The 17482-nt window shown below is 41.2% G+C and overlaps 1 protein-coding gene and 1 long non-coding RNA gene across 6 annotated transcripts in view; one reads left to right on the top strand and one right to left on the bottom strand.

The window, feature by feature from the left end:
* Positions 1–5586, top strand: part of LOC310704466 — a 65143-nt gene extending 59557 nt beyond the window's left edge. Inside the window, exons 2-3 of the long non-coding RNA XR_014524786.1 lie at positions 3488–3537; positions 4075–5586. This is a non-coding gene — a long non-coding RNA (uncharacterized lncRNA). The remainder of the gene's footprint in view (positions 1–3487; positions 3538–4074) is intronic.
* The window catches only part of NKAIN2 (sodium/potassium transporting ATPase interacting 2), a gene marked incomplete at its 3' end in the record, with an annotated part of 446901 nt that overhangs the window by 63265 nt on the left and 366154 nt on the right, over positions 1–17482 (bottom strand). The gene's annotated exons all lie outside the window — the stretch shown is intronic.

Genomic DNA, 17482 nt, shown 5'->3' with positions numbered 1-17482 from the left:
ATGGTAGAGCGTTTCTGCGCATGTGCGCGGCACAGTAGAGCGCTTCTGCACATGCACACGCCATGAAATCCAGAAAAATACTTCCGCGTTTGCTGCATGCGTATCCTGAAGGATACATAACCAGAGGTGCTTGTAAGTAGAGGTACCACTGTAAACTGAGAGAATGATAGACAGGAGTTTGACTAGCGGGAAATAAGAATACATGCAAAACATTTCAGCAACATTGTTAAATCTTGGAATGGAAACAGAGTAGCCAACCACTGTGAACTTCATATTGATGAGATAGCTCTTAAATGTTAAATCAATCCATCCTTCAAAAATAAGCTTGGGTACTTCCAGGTTTTTTTAAATACAGTGGTACCTTGGTTTGCATACGTCTTGGTTTGCATACGTTTTGGATTACAAACACGTCAAACCCGGAAGTGCGTGTCCCGGTTTGCAACCTTTTTTGGATTACAACCCTTTTTGGATTACGAAAAACATTTTTTGGGAGGCCCCATTGGCGAAAGCACGCCTTGGGTTGCAACCTGTTTTGGTTTACAAACGGCCCTCTGGAACGGATTATGGTTGTAAACCAAGGTATCACTGTGCTTCAGTAGTAAGTTCTTCATCATTTAGGCTGAACTGTAGAAGTATCATGGACAACCTCATCACAGCATTTTTAAAGAAAGTAAACATCAAAACAACACTAATGTTTTAATGAAAACAATAGTCCTCTTCAACAATTTATATCCAGGTTATTTCCATGGCATGGAAAGAGATAGCATGGCTGCACACTCTTCCCCAATCCCAACCTTTTCACTCTAGTTGAACTCAGTTTGTGTTGAGAGTAAATATGTATGTGGATTAGGCTGCTAAATATATTTGTCTGAAAGCAAGACCTACTGAAATCAGTACAACTTCCAAATAAGATGCTTAAGAGTGGATTTTACATATTGCGTGGAGTAGTAGTAGTAGAAGAAGTAATATACAATCAATTAAAACCCAGAAAATTTAGACAACCTACAGTACAAAATTCCTAAAATTCTCATCCAGTTTATCAAATGCATTTATCACATTTCTCTAATGTAAAAATGATAAAAGCGATGTGTGACATATCACTGACCAAAACTGACTCCGTATAGCTAGCTGCAATCCTGTACACAGACTGCTTAAATCCCAAAGTGAGTGGGAATTAAGCAGCCTGCCATGGCGCAGGATTGCAGCCTGATTATCTAGTGAAATAAACTGTTATTACTACATTTGGAACATCTCAGGTGAAATAACATTTACCAAAGAATATTTCAGAAAGTGAAAATCCAGACACAAAAGTTATTTATTGAGATTTTAAGACAAAGTTGTTGAGCTTTTTTGTTGTTGTTGAAAAATCTCAAAAAAATAATGAAGTTGTTGAGCTATTCTTGTGGAGTACGGGACTGCTGACATGGCTTGCCACCCAGATGCAATTCCGAACAGCCAAATCCCAGGCATATGGCAACCCTACCAAAGAATGAAGCCTCCAAAATAATCTGCACCGGCTGCCTTTAGAGTCAGAGTATTGGGAAAAGACTGACCCCTGGATGTATCTGAAATATCAGATCCATACCCTTAAAGGCAGGCAGCTGTGGGATGTTGACAGAAGCACACAAAGTGCATGATAAATATTCACACAACCCATTAAAATGACATAAGCAATTAGAATGGTTTCTGATATGGTTGCATTCCATTGCAGATCAGCTGCTGGAGCTGCGACTGAAGTAGCTTTTCTTTCCTTATCTGTTGTTAAATGTAATACATGTGAAGCAGTAGAGCAGATCAAGTCTTATACAATCATTTATATTTTAAAAGTAAAAGGAACCATTTGGAGAACTGCCACAACAGCCCTGAGTAAAATTCCATTTTATATCTTCAGTGCTGTGCTATTTAAATTAATGCAAGGGGCACTGGTTTCCTTCAGAGCTCAAGGACATCACAGCCAGTCTGAAGTGCTTGTACAGTTTGAATTAACTAATTCAGATCATCTCACCTCCAGAAGGATAAAATAAAACAGGGGTAAAAATACTAAGGAGGGCACTAAAATAACATAGGGATTAAAGGCTGTCCATCTGGAAAAAAGAAAGTCCAATGAGACTAGATGCACAAACCCAAGTTCTGCATAGTTTTGATGGGCACATGTTCAGAATATGTTTCCTCCCATGCTAGTCTACCTTCACAATAGGAAACCTTCATTACGCATGGACAGCATTTCCTGACTCACAGAAGAGAGCTAGGCTGACTCCGGAGTCTGAAACTATTGCATCATAGCACAGGAAAGAAGAAACCTTTGTCCCAAAGGTTTGACACAGAGGCAGGCCTAGAAAGCTTTTGGCACACTTCATAAGATGCAAGCTAACAGCCACGTGGTGGTCCACCAGGAGTTCAATAATACTCATGCTTCTGCTGCCTGCTTTTGGGTTTGTTGGGTCACAAATTGTACATGCCTCTTAAGGACTCTTAATGTGTTGGATACAGGTTTAGTTACTCAGTGAAATCAGTGGGACTCAATGAAAACAGTTGGTCATTACTAACTTATACCCCATTCATTTCAATGTATCTGCCCCAAACATGACTAAGTCTGGATCCAACCTATTGTTATAAACGTACTGGGAAAACACAGGGGACATATATACACTGTAGCTAGGCTATCCCCTGCTGAACCCTAAAGCCACTACAAAGCCCTGGTGAGAGGGAGTCAGGGCCTGCCCTGACCAGCATGGATGGAAGTAGCCAATCTATCCCTGAGCTGTTGCCCAAAATTCAAACTTTAGGAGGCTTCCAGAACAAAAAGATTTCTGCCTGAGAACTCTTTCTCCCATGTTGCACTGCAGAGGGGTTGTCCAGGTTGAAGCTCCAAGGGCCAGAAGCTCCTATGAGAGAAGACTTGAAGACACCAGGAGAGACACTTCAACACTTGGAACACTTGGAAAACCTCAGTGATGCAGCATCAACCAACCTGTTTAGCTTAACTTTGTGAATGGAAGCTGCAGGTTTCTTTGTGCTCTCCACCCGAGGAGAGTGTGTGTGCTTTTAAGCTGGACAGAGTAGAACTATTGTCCACCTGCCCACCCCAGCCAAATGAGCTTTGCAACAGTTTTCTCTAGTGTGGCTTTTAACTAGCTGTGTACCAAGTTCATGTCCTCAAGAATATAGACCCAAACTGTAAGAAATTTTGAAGGTTACTTCCAAAATGCTGCCCAAGCTGTTTGCTATCATGTCTGTTGTCTACATCACTGAACAAGACTACAAATAGGTCAGTTTTTTTGTTTGCTCTGCCTGATGTAGTACATTTAAAGTATTTCTGACATTGTCCTTTAATTGTCCTGTAAGGTCAAAACTACATTGATCTTTCACTGTGGCATGATTAATTAATGTATTCAAGTTCCTTGCTATAGAAGCTGTGAGCATTTAGGTATCTTAGCAAGTTAAATAGAACTTTCTAAATATATGATTTTCCCTCCATTTGGTTTAGGTATCACAATCATTTTAGACATTTTCCAGGAAGGTGGAAGAGCACTTGAGGTAAGTACTTCATTAAAGGCACTGGGCGGGGAAATTAATAACGTCTTTATGGAGTTATTTAAAATTCAGCTTATAATACACCTGCTTATAATACATGGGATGAGTCCAGAGCATTATTCCTGGTCTAGTTAGGTAAAGCTTAGACCTCCATGCAGCTCTGTCCAAGCAAAATGTCTACCAATGTAGTCCACACAATATAATTTTTGTTTCTGCTGCTTGGGGAAATCATAAGAATACTGAGGGGAGGGGAGAGATCTGGCCTGTTGTACCAGTTTCTCCACTACTGAACTAGAGGATAAAGAGTACTGTTTCTCAGGTCTGCTAGTGAACTGTAGCATTTCATGGCTAACACCTTACATCTGGACATTTCAGTGACACTTTACTCCATTCTTATCCTGCCAATATCCTATAATGCCTTTAATATTTGTGTGATACAGCTGAGTCTTTGAGGGAATCTCCTCTTCATTTAGGCTTGAAAAACATACAGGTTTCCCAAACTGAGCAACAGTGCTCTTGTTTTCTCTCTTCTGCTCTCAGGGTTCCTGCTCTCTTGCTTCCAGAAGTATTTCATAGGTCCTGGTTTTCTGTCAGAGGTCCTGATCTTCTTTTGTGTCCAGAATATGATCCAGGTCAAGCTCTTTCTCTGGCACTTCTTCTGCTTGGAAACTGAGTTTTATAAGCATCTTACATCCCTCTGTTTGATTCTTCCTTGCCATACCTTTGAAACTCCAGTGGGAGCACTTACAGTGTACCTTGGCTTTTTGAAAGTGCTTTTGGTTTATGGCTTATGTTTCCTCAAAGGAAGATCCTGGTCTATTTTTTATTCCTACACTCCACGACAGACTGATGTTCACACTTCCAATTCTCACTGTCCTCCTGGCTCTGCTCCATGCCTAGGGTATAACTAGTGAGAACAAGCCTTTCATCTTGTTCACATTTATTGACTGCTGGCTTACACGTGACTCCTCTTTTGCTTTTAATGTAACTGCATAAACTATTGTTTGGATTTTCAGCAATTAATCACCAGAGTAGGAATATAACTGTTGCACACAGTTATATTGATTTTAATCATGCTAGATTTGAACTGGTGGCCAAGATAAAAAAATATATTTCACGTGGTCATTTTTATGTCATGGAGATATTTATGCCACCATTTTCCTTCTCATATATTAAGGTGCTCTGCTAAACAGTTTTTAATGTTTTCAGCTGCAACAATATTCTAAATGGAACACACACATCCACCACATAATAAAGTATGATTCTTTATTATGGTCCCTCCTTCCCATCTGTTCACCACTAGCTCAGAGAAGTGAAAAGAAATATCACCTTCATTTGAGAGAGAGAATAGTCAAATATTACTGCTACCTGATACCATCACACCAACCTAAATCTTGTCTTGAAGTTTGCAGCTAAAGCAATTGAGCTGGGAAAATTAAAATGGCTGCAGATAGGCTGGCCATATACAAAAGGGACATAGAGCTCTACTACCTTTAATTAATCTATAAAAGACAGAACTCAGGCAGGTGCAGTCTGTCTTACAGAGGAAGTGAAAAAATGCTTCTCTGGAAATTCTCTTCTACATAAAGCTTTCACTTCCTTTATTTGCATCTGATACCCCTAGTCATAGCAAGCATGGTGAAAGTGTGACTCTTCCCCAAATTTTGTTCTGCTTTTATTTAATTTCAACCAACTCAGGGTCTCTGGAGGGACTTACAACAAAGGACTGATGCAAAGCCAAACATGATGTAACCAGTGCTTTTTTCTAGGGGGACGCAGGAGTACGCATACCCCTAAACATTTTGTGAATCTAAGTTTGGCCTCATTAAGGGACAGTATTTCAATATGAGTAGGAAAATGAGAGTACCCCTAAACATTTTTTTTAGAAAAAAAAGCACTGGATGCAACATTCATAAATAAAGCAATATACTGTCTTGAACATATATGCATGTCTGGATTCTATGTAAATGCCACAATAAAAAATGCATTAGATGACTTAAAGTTCTCTCTTCCAGAATAATGCCATGTAATCTCTTTTATTAGGTTCTCTAACAGTTCCATAAGTTTACTTTTGCAGCTTAGTCCAGCTGTTCACAAAGAGGAAACCTTATTCTTCACTCTCTGCTGTTCCAAAGCAGGCTTCTTAAAACAAGCTCTGTAAAGGAAAAGGGCCTGTTCCTGTGGGCTTTACAGTAAGGAGGTGACCAACTGTTCCTTATCTAAACACCAGCTCCTAACTGCATGGCAAATGAAATCATATTTGTTTCTCCCTGTGGCCCAAGGAGACCCAGATGGTGAAAAGCAGGGTATAATTCTAAAAAGAAAAAAGGTAGCTGCTCTACACTTCAGCTTCCTATTGAGCATGTGCAGAAATATAATCTTGCCATACTTCTTAAAGCAACATGTACACAAATGTGCTACAAAAGCAGCAAACTTAAACTAATAATAATAATAATAATAATAATAATAATAATAATAATAATAAATTTTATTTATATCCCGCCCTCCCCAGCCGAAGCCGGGCTCAGGGCAGCTAACAACAATAAAACAGTACAAAAGTACAACATAAACAACATTCTAAAATCATTCATTATAAAAATTAATTAATTCAAGCCACTAGCAACCATTGGGCCAGAGCTCTGCGAAGATTGCCGAGGGAGGGAGTCAGGCTGTGCCCTGGCCAAAGGCCTGGTGGAACAGCTCTGTCTTGCAGGCCCCGCGGAAGGATGTCAAGTCCCGCAGGGCCCTGGTCTCTTGTGACAGAGTGTTCCACCAGATCGGAGCCACAGCCGAAAAAGCCCTGGCTCTAGTTGAGGCCAGCCTAACTTCTCTGTGGCCTGGGACCTTCAAGTTGTTTTTATTTGAAGACCGTAGGTTTCTCTGTGGGGCATACCAGGAGAGGCGGTCCCGTAGGTACGAGGGTCCTAGGCCATATAGGGCTTTAAAGGTTAAAACCAGCACCTTAAACCTGATCCTGTACTCCACCGGGAGCCAGTGCAGCTGGTATAGCACCGGGTGAATGTGATCTCGCAGCGAAGACCTCGTAAGGAGTCTCGCTGCAGCATTCTGCACCCGCTGGAGTTTCTGGGTCAGTCTCAAGGGCAGCCCCACGTAGAGCGAGTTACAATAATCCAGTCTGGAGGTGACCGTCGCATGGATCACAGTGGCTAGGTCAGGGCGAGAGAGGTAAGGAGCCAACTGCTTAGCTTGGCGGAGATGGAAGAATGCCGCCTTTGTTATAGCTGCAATCTGCGCCTCCATGGAAAGGGAGGTGTCGAAGATTACACCCAAACTCTTAACGGACGGTGCTGGCACTAATTGCGCCCCCGCAAGAGATGGGAGTTGCCCCCCCAATCCCATATCGCCCCGTCCCAGCCACAGGACCTCTGTCTTCGAAGGATTTAGCTTCAACCGGCTCCCACGTAACCATCCAGCCACAGCTTCCAAACATCTGGTCAGTGTGTCTGGGGCCGAGTCAGGATGGCCATCCATCAACAGATAGAGTGCAGAAGGTGCCTGCTCCAGGTTGATGACTCTGTAGCTCTTCTACTAGCCAATCCACTTCCACACTAGACACCCTCTGATTAAGGGATACTTCACATGCCACATGGCAGAAAATAGGTGTTTCTTCTGGATCAACTGAATGTTATGTAGCAACAAGCCCAAGCCAATCCTGGGTTTTCTGACATATTGTAACCCACTGTGGTTGAAAAACTGCATTTGTTGAACGCATACATTACCAGTGCCACCTTAAAAATGCCCTGTGTGAAACCACCCTCAAATTGAAGCTCAGCCCTCATAAATGTTTGATATATGAAATGTGAGGGAAACTATTTTAAGACATTTGAAAAAAGCCACCTGGGATTGCCAGCATTCGCAACTGAATGTCCAGTGGTGTGAAAGCACATCAGGGGCAATCCACATAGCAATCCTCTTAAATAGGTCCTGCCAAACATAAGATGCTTGTTGTGTGGATTGGTCCTACTGGGTTGCCATGACAACAGCAGTGGGTACATCCATTTGGCAAAGACATTTACATACAACACAGTACGCCCCGCCCCCTGCACATGCTGTTCATGCCACATGGAAGGATTTCTCAGCACCAGCCACATGACTGTGGCAATATAGAGCAGTTCTTAGAGGACATCTTTCAATGATCACAAAACAAATGTGTGTGTATGTGTGTGTATGATGGTGATGATGGTGTAATGAGGATGACACAGTTTCTGAGCCACATGTAAAAAAAATTACTGTTAACTCCCTTGAGCATAGCTTGACTATGTTATATCTATCTATCATCTATCTATCATCTATCTATCTATCTATCTATCTATCTATCTATCTATCTATCTATCTATCTATCTAGGGTGCCATTATGTTACTTAATTACATCAGTTATTTAACATTAAAGCTGCAATACCATATGCTTGGTATTCATAGTAATAGGGAGAAAGCTGCACCAGTACTTCTTTTAATAAATTCTATATGTGCAACCAGTTCTTTTTCCTGCCCTCTAGGCTCTATCATATATATATATATATATATATGCAGGTTTTGGTGTCTTCGGGTGTCTTCCCGTGTAAGAGTTGGGGTGTCTAGGCGACGTTTCGACGAGGTCTCACTCGTCATCTTCAGGCTGGTGCTTTCGGCTTCTTGTTACTGGAACAGAGCAGGATCTCAGTGTTTGAGTTCCTATAAATACTGTTGAGGGGGTGTGGTATATAGCCTCCAACGTTCTGGGCAGAGGGGAAGTTCCCAGGTTAGTGTGTCTTTTCTTCTTTTGTTCCTTAATTACTTGAGGGATATCTTGAGTGATTTCTTGAGTGATATTCTGAGTACCACTTAGGTGGGTCATTAAGTGTGGATTAGTTGCTAAAGCTTTCGTGTCTTGACCTCTTGAGCTTGTGAAGAGTTTTTCTGAGAAGATGGCTGTACTGCACTTAGTTGTGCTCTGGCTTGGCTTCGTGTATAGGGGCGAGCTGTGGTTTTGTGCCCTGTGCCAGCCAGATCTGTGTAGGGATTGCAGAGGGGTGCAGCATCCGGAGGTGCCACTATGGTTTGGCTACTGGATGGAGTCTGTAATTTATCTGTGGAGAGGGTCTGGGTTTGGGTCTGGTGTGGTTGATTGGTGATGGCGTTCTGTGTGCCTCTGGTTCTGGTGTCGGTTTTTGTGGGGAGGGCTAATTTCCAGATGTCTGGCAGGCGGGACGTGTCGTCACGCTTGTTCATGTTGTGGGGGTGTTTCTCTATCTCGATGGCTTCCATGATTATTCTCTTGTGGTGATGTTCCATGTTAAAGAGCAATTTGGAATCTGCAAAATTAATTTCGTGTCCTGTTTCTTTCATGTGTTGGAAAAGAGAGGAGGTTTTTTCTTCTTTTTTGACGGCATTCTTGTGTTCTGCGATACGTGCATTTATTCGTCTGTTTGTTTGTCCAATGTACGTGGCTGGGCAGACTTTGCAGGGTATTTCATAGACCCCTTGGTTTTCCAACTGGATTTTATCTTTGGGGTTTCTGAGGATATTGGCTATTTTTTGGTTGGTGCAAAAGGCTGTTTTGATATTGTGTTTATGGAGGATTTTGCTAATTTTATCTGTAGTGCCCTTGATATAAGGAAGGAGGGCCATGCCATTGTTTTCTTCTGTGTCTTGGTTTTTGGGGGGTGTTTCTTTTTGGATTAGCTTCGTAACCCTGTTTTGCTGGTATCCATTGGCGATTAACACATTTGAGAGATTCTGTAACTCAGTTGTCAAGTGGTCTTTGTCAGCCAGGCGTTTGGTTCTAGAGATGAGAGTCTTGGCTACGGAGTTTATTTGTGCAGGGTGGTGGTGTGATTGTGCATGTAAGTAGCGGTTGGTGTGTGTTTTTTTCCGGTAGATAGTGTGTCCTAAGGAGCCATCAGGTTTTTTGTAGATTAGGACGTCAAGGAAGGGAAGTTGGTTGTTGGCTTCTATTTCCATAGTGAATTGTATTTTGGGGTGTAGGCTGTTGAGATGTGTGAGGAAGCTATCTAGTTTTTCTTTCCCGTGTGGCCAAATTACAAAGGTGTCGTCAACATATCTGAGCCAAAGTTTGGGTTTGTGTTCTGACTTGTCTAAAGCATTGGTTTCAAAGTGTTCCATGTACAAATTTGCGATGACCGGTGAGAGGGGTGATCCCATAGGTTATCTAATTTTACAGATAAAATTAGCAAAATCCTCCATAAACACAATATCAAAACAGCCTTTTGCACCAACCAAAAAATAGCCAATATCCTCAGAAACCCCAAAGATAAAATCCAGTTGGAAAACCAAGGGGTCTATGAAATACCCTGCAAAGTCTGCCCAGCCACGTACATTGGACAAACAAACAGACGAATAAATGCACGTATCGCAGAACACAAGAATGCCGTCAAAAAAGAAGAAAAAACCTCCTCTCTTTTCCAACACATGAAAGAAACAGGACACGAAATTAATTTTGCAGATTCCAAATTGCTCTTTAACATGGAACATCACCACAAGAGAATAATCATGGAAGCCATCGAGATAGAGAAACACCCCCACAACATGAACAAGCGTGACGACACGTCCCGCCTGCCAGACATCTGGAAATTAGCCCTCCCCACAAAAACCGACACCAGAACCAGAGGCACACAGAACGCCATCACCAATCAACCACACCAGACCCAAACCCAGACCCTCTCCACAGATAAATTACAGACTCCATCCAGTAGCCAAACCATAGTGGCACCTCCGGATGCTGCACCCCTCTGCAATCCCTACACAGATCTGGCTGGCACAGGGCACAAAACCACAGCTCGCCCCTATACACGAAGCCAAGCCAGAGCACAACTAAGTGCAGTACAGCCATCTTCTCAGAAAAACTCTTCACAAGCTCAAGAGGTCAAGACACGAAAGCTTTAGCAACTAATCCACACTTAATGACCCACCTAAGTGGTACTCAGAATATCACTCAAGAAATCACTCAAGATATCCCTCAAGTAATTAAGGAACAAAAGAAGAAAAGACACACTAACCTGGGAACTTCCCCTCTGCCCAGAACGTTGGAGGCTATATACCACACCCCCTCAACAGTATTTATAGGAACTCAAACACTGAGATCCTGCTCTGTTCCAGTAACAAGAAGCCGAAAGCACCAGCCTGAAGATGACGAGTGAGACCTCGTCGAAACGTCGCCTAGACACCCCAACTCTTACACGGGAAGACACCCGAAGACACCAAAACCTGCATTCCTGTACCCGTGAAAATCTACGAAAGCATATATATATATATATATATATATATATATATATATATATATGGAGAATCTTAGACATAAAAAATTTAAAAGGTCACTTTTATGATGAAGCGGACAGACCTGGATATTCTAAATGGCACCCTAGACTAAAGCAGCTAATTGCTTTTTTCACAGCACAACTCTCTTAAGTGCTCACAATGCAAATGGGTTCATATGGGGGGGGGGGGGGAATCCAAATGCATCTATCTTCTCTTTCCAAGCCTGCCGGGACTTATTTGAGATGAGTGATGCTACATAGAAATAGAAATCACCTGGAGCCTGTTAAAATTATAATCCAGGAAAGGGGGGGGAGGAAACCCCACAATTATGACAGTTTTAATCCATCTGCCTCTGTGCATCCACTCCAGTTCCAATCAGCTGCTATGGTCACAGGTGCATTATTCTGCGACAGGAGATGAAAAATTCCTTACTGAACAAACATTCCAAATAGCAAGATACCACAGCATCTCATCTTGCTTATCTCTACAGCTTTAGAGGCATTTATTTGTCAGTAAACAAAATAAATTAAGGTCATATATTGCCTTGTAGCACATCTCTAGTTCTGCATTGTGTAGGGAACTTGCTGAATGATATCTAGGTTTGCTTCCAGGAGCCAATTTTGCATTATGCATCACATTTTAAATAAAGGTAATGCAACAATGCAAGCCTGCAGTTTGTTAATTAACTTCTGGGGAAAGCATTAGTTCACAGTGAATAGCACAACACATCAATATACAAGAAGCATATTTCCCTGCCTGAAAAAGTGATTTTACCATTGCTAATATAGCAATTTGCATTTTTTAAACACACACACACGCACACATTAATTTCACCTTACTTTACATTTCACGTTTGATTTGCCAAAGTAAGATATGTCATTTACTGTTATGTGGTAAAAATTATACAGATTGTAAATAAAATATTTAAATTGTGCCTACATGTACTTGCCATATTGAATAGTAGTAACTGATGGAAACTGATAAAACTGCCTGATAATGAAAGCAGGGACAATTTATTTATTTTATTTATTAAACTTTACAAGTTACCTTTTTTTAACCAAAGTAATTCAAAGCGACTTAGAACAATAAACAAACAGACAAATCATTCTTCACAAATACAAAGGCTGGAGTCTCCATAATGATGTTATGTGAAATTGGACTGTAAATACCTTCAGACCAAACCAGACACTTTGCAGGGGGCAGAATGGAAAAGAACTTTGGGAATGGATTTTGCTCAGAAAAAACACACACCAGGAGATAAATGGTTAAGCATCACCTCTACCTGCTGGTCTATACATCTCTCACACACATGGAGGTAATGAGTTTTGATTTTGACTTTCCTCTTCCCTCCTTGTCCTCTTTCCCTTGTGTGTTATAGCTTATAAGATTGTGAGCCTGTAGGCAGGGAATGTCTTGTTTTTGATTATATGTAAGCCACTCTGGGAGCCTTTTGGCTAAAGAGCATGACATAAATGCGCCAAATAAGTAAGTAAGTAAGTAAGTACCGTATTTTTCACTGTATAAGACGCACCAGACCACAAGACGCACCTGGTTTTTGGAGGAGGAAAACAAGGAAAAAAATATTCTGAATCTCAGAAGCCAGAACAGCAAGAGGGATCTCTGCGCAGTGAAAGCAGCAATCTCTCTTGCTGTTCTGGCTTCTGTGATAGCTGCGCAGCCTGCATTTGCTCTGTAAGACGCACACACATTTCCCCTTACTTTTTAGGAGGGAAAAAGTGAGTCTTATAGAGCAAAAAATACGGTAAGTAAGTATAATGTTTCTTAAACCAGTGGCTCCCAACCTGTGTGGCCTGTGGATCTGTGGGGGGCTGTGGAGTCATCCCAAGGGGCCCACGAATAATGCTCCTCCAGCCTGTGCTTGATTGGTTTCTTCCTCTACCCTCTTCTTTATCCCAGCAGTATCTCCAGGAGTGCTGCCTTATCACTGAGGAGCTTTTGAATGCACAGAACTGCTGCTCATTGGCTTTGGCCTATACCTTCCCCACTTCCCTTTTCCTGTACTCAGTGTGAGGTGTACTTAGAAGAACCTGACAGCTCAGTATTGGAAAACCCTTTTTTTGTGGAGTGTGATTTAATGAGGGCCATATCCACTGAAGACACTTAGAGCAGAAAGGTTCTGGAATTGCCAGCTTTCTTCAGGACTGCAGTCCTATGTACACTTAATCCAGGAGTGAACTCCACTAGCAAAGTAAAACTTACCTGTAAGTAAACAGTCATAGGCCTGGGATGTAAAACCACTCCATGCTTTCTAATTCCAATTTATTTTTTCTGTGTGCCTGTATCTCATAATATTACTATTGTAATATTTTTTCTATTATGACAGATACCCGAGAATAATGCATCTCAAATAAATTGTTAGCATCATCTGCTAATGTCTAATAGATTAACTCTTACTGATTTATTAGATCAAATAGATCAAAGTACTACTGCTTGCTTAATTGGTGCAATTTGCATACAGTTATTCCGCTTGTGATGAATTTGCAGCATTGGACTTTCCAGGGATTCATAATGTTGGTTTTGCGTGATTTGCCACAGCACATCTTTTGATCCCTGGTAGTGATTCCTAAATAAGAGTATTTTCCTGCTTATGTTTGCAGAACTTGGTAATTAATCCAGCGCATGTGTAACTGCATTTACTTAGTGAAACATCATTCATCCTGGTATTCCCCTTTCTGCCCTGCTATTTGTTGTTGCTCACTCTAGAAGACTGATTTCTCTCGTCCATCTTCTACTGTCATGTCATGCTGGATACATTAGCTTCCTCATTAAGATGAAAAAGTTGCTCCGTAGTGTGTCCTTTTGGTTAAACACAGCTTGTCACATGGTAGTAGTTCAATGCATGCCAGCAATGCCTTTGGTTTCAATAAGCATGGTTCAGACCTTTGATAGAGCTGCTTCTTAGCCCAAGTAGGAATTACAAAACTTTTGAAAGGGTGATTTCTCCGACTTTATAACCTGACTTCAAAAGTTCTCTTAAATCATCATAAGATACAGCTAAAAGTTGAAATTGCTTCTAACCTGCCCCCAAAGGAAAACTCATCTTAATCCACTCCTACACCTGTTCTTATTATGCAACCACAAAGGACATTGAGATCAAATGTGGGCTTTTGTTCTCAAGCATTCTGAACCTGGTGGTGGACCTTTTGATTAGCAAAGTGCCCAGGAAAAAACAGAAGTTAAGTTGCAACTTTGTACTTCAGTGATTTTGATGGGTATAGTTTCACTAATCCTGGTAACTTCCTTCTAGAACTGCAGTATATGGCTTGAATAGACTAAAGTGCTGCTTTTCGGGTTACATTTATAGACACTGGATGACACCTGCATTCACTGTTTTACAGATAATGGAGCAAACTCTGTGCCTTTAAAATGTCATGTCAGAGTCAGTCTCAGGATTTATTTCATTTCGTCATGATGAAAACATAGGAATAATTGTGTTAAGCCAAAACACTTTTTCTTGTGAGAATAATTAACGTGCTATCACAGACAACTGGGAAAGACAGCTATGCCCAGCTTTTCAGGAAATGATTATTCAAGGAAATCTGAAACATGAATTTTAAGAAAGCGAAAAGATTGGCAAAGAAGAATGGGAGTAGGAAATCTAAGATGCACTAAGCTTGTAGGATCATAGGCTCTTGTAGCATTTAGGATTTATACTACTCAACAGCAAGTCTGGCATCTTGGTTTTAAATAAGAAAAAAACATTCACATTGTGATGGTTCAGTATAACAAATACTGTATGTATGCATTTCAGACTAGCATGATTCTAAAAATTCTGGAATAAGGGAAAAGAGATGGAATGATGTTGCCTCTTGATTTAGGGCAGCTCTATATCAAATATAAACACTCCAACTAAAAAGAACATTGATTCCTGAAAACTGAAGTTTGTAAACCTTTGGAGTCACTGAACTTTAGCTGGCTGATCTGTGATTTGTTACCACTTAGGTCCACTGCCAGCTTCTTTCTAATGGACATTAGGCTGTTTATCTTCTGAAAAACAGGGTAGTCTAACCAGCTAATACTGAAAATATCAATTGGCCTTTAAGCTGTTCCACCCATATTTAAAAACAAAAAAACAAAATACCATCCTGTTTGAATCTTCAGAAGACTATGTTCTTTCCTGAAGCAGGCATGGAGAGTGCAGTTTATTAATCTTTGACGGACCACAAGCTATTGCATATATTGACAAGTGCTTTGTATGTAGGAGCATTTAATGCTGTTAACCGACTCAAAGTCAAACAAAGACATTGAAAAAAACGAACAGTGAAACATCTATTATATGTATTGTTAGAAGGACATTGAATTGGCATTTGTAACCTGGGTCATACAATGTATAAAGCATGGGTGACTAACCAGTGAACTGAGGGCAACATGTAGCCCTTGACCTAATTTCACGCAGGAAGATGGGAAGCTTGGAGAGTGGAGGAGGGAAGGAAAGAGGGGAAATGGGAAATCTGAAATAGATGAAGGAAAAAGTAAAAGCCCTCTGGATGTGATGAGTCGGACCTCTGGGAAGAACATCCCCCCGCCCCCAGCATGTCAGGTAGGAAGAAGTGGGAGAGCAAGTGACAGAGTGAGAGAGAATGGGGTGGCAGTAAGAGACTGAAAAGAGGGGGTCCCTACCCACTTTTGGTTCCACTTCCTGCTGGCATGCAGCCCTCCCCCACCTTGAAGCATCCAGTGGAAATGATAAAAACAGAGAATAAACCCCAAAGATGCTGAACAACAATGCCCTTTTTAAATTAATGCCTCCAATAACATACAGCCCCAAACAAATTACCTCCAAGGGAATGTGGCTTTTGGCAAGAAAAAAAAATGTTTCCCCACTCTGGTATAGAAGATCCAAATATGCCCCTTCAATTAGGAATTCACTGAATGGCTTTGAGCAGGTTCCATGACTTAGAATATGGGGTGGTTCTCCCCCAAAGTTGGCACGAATTCCTTGTTTCCTCCCAATCCAGTTCTTGTATGTGAAGAACCTTGACAGTTTTCTGTCAATAAAGGATGCTTTCTATCCGAGGAATTTGTGCTGCAAAAGTTGTTGCGTGCCTGAAAACTTTGAGCTTTTCTGTGACAAAGCATTTGCAACACAGTGGCATTAAGGATAGTATTGTGGACTCGGACCAGGGTGAACTAGCTTCAAATTCTGATAAAATATTTTGAGTCACTCTCACACACAGTGTTGATAAGAATAAAGTGGATCCAATTTGTGCTGCCTTTTGGAGTAAATATACCACATGCAAATAAAAACAAGAACTGAGAGTATTTGGATGAGTGACAATAAGTTCTTGATCTGTGAAATGAAAATACCAGTGATAAAGAATTGTTCCTATAACTGTTGTTATAGCATAGTGGCATAACCTAATGAAAGGATATTACAAAAGTACCAGAAAAATGATTACTTATGAGTGCTCAGAAGGGTTAAATTGTTGATCTGTACTGGACAATATTTATTATGTCTGTCAATCATTTCCTCTTGTCTTTTTATGCCCTTCAGTCTTAAAAAAAATCATTATTAAAATTTTACCTACAGCTTACTTAACTGATTTGTTCTCTCATCACATATACACTACTTTCCTGGATTAAAAAAAAAAAATCAATTCAGCACTACCAGGAATATTGTTAAAAGATGCTTACATTCCACTATAATACACACACTGGCACATCTCCTCTTCTGAAAACATATGGCGTTATGTGCATAAAGATCACTCTGGAGATTTACTGTAATTATGTCATGATGTGCTTATTGTTATGGATTCGACAGCCCTTCCTCCATTTCTACCTTCTTTGTTTGAGGACAGCTGCTCACTTCAAGCTGCCTGCCGCTGCCTCTTTCTAGCAGCAGAGGCAGAATGAAGGAATGCCTGCGTGAGAAGGCGCAGTGAGTGACATGAGAAAAGGCAGACTCCAATGCTACAGTGCAGACCAGATGAAAATCTAGTAACTAGCTGATGATAATTCACTGAAGCCTGCAGAACATTAAAAAAAAAAACTTTTAAAGACAGGTCCTGAGAGCCTATAACAAAAACGACGAAGGTTCTCATAGATGTTAGTCAAACTTACCCCTTTTGTAGAAATGAGACATGACCCTCATGCAAAGCCAGCAGCAATCCCATGAATTTACTGCCATCCTGCCATAACATTCAGGTGCTGCATTGATCAGCAACACACTGTGAGTTTATTCTCACCACCACCCATTGCAGTCACGGGTGTACCGCAACTCATGGTACTGTTTTATCGTTACATGGTTTCATGTGATGATTGCTCCTAGGTGCCAGAGCAAATTGCACCATGGACCCCCCCCTTTCAGCAGCACATTCTGGTGACTGTAAGGTACAGCTCTCTCTGTTATTAATTAAATAATTAATATTTATATCCTGCCTCCCACCCCCAAAGGGCCTCAAGGTGGCCCTGGACGTAGATTAGGCTGAAAGAGTGACTTGCCTAAGGTCACCAGTGACTTCGTTGCAGTATGGGTATTTGATCTTGGTCTCTCTGGTCTTTGTCCAGCGCTCTAATCACTACATTCAGAAATGGCTAACCTGTTACAGCAGAGGGGCAAGACTAGCTTCCTGGCAGCAATGGAACTGCCACTTCCTGGGAGAGGGTTGAGGAAGCAGGAAGGGTGATGGGGTGCAGTGCAGGATTGTTTCTG

This window comes from Podarcis liolepis, assembly GCF_965112155.1.
Source record: "Podarcis liolepis genome assembly, chromosome: 3".
NCBI lineage: Eukaryota > Metazoa > Chordata > Lepidosauria > Squamata > Lacertidae > Podarcis > Podarcis liolepis.
This window is presented reverse-complemented; position numbering and strand designations above follow the sequence as displayed.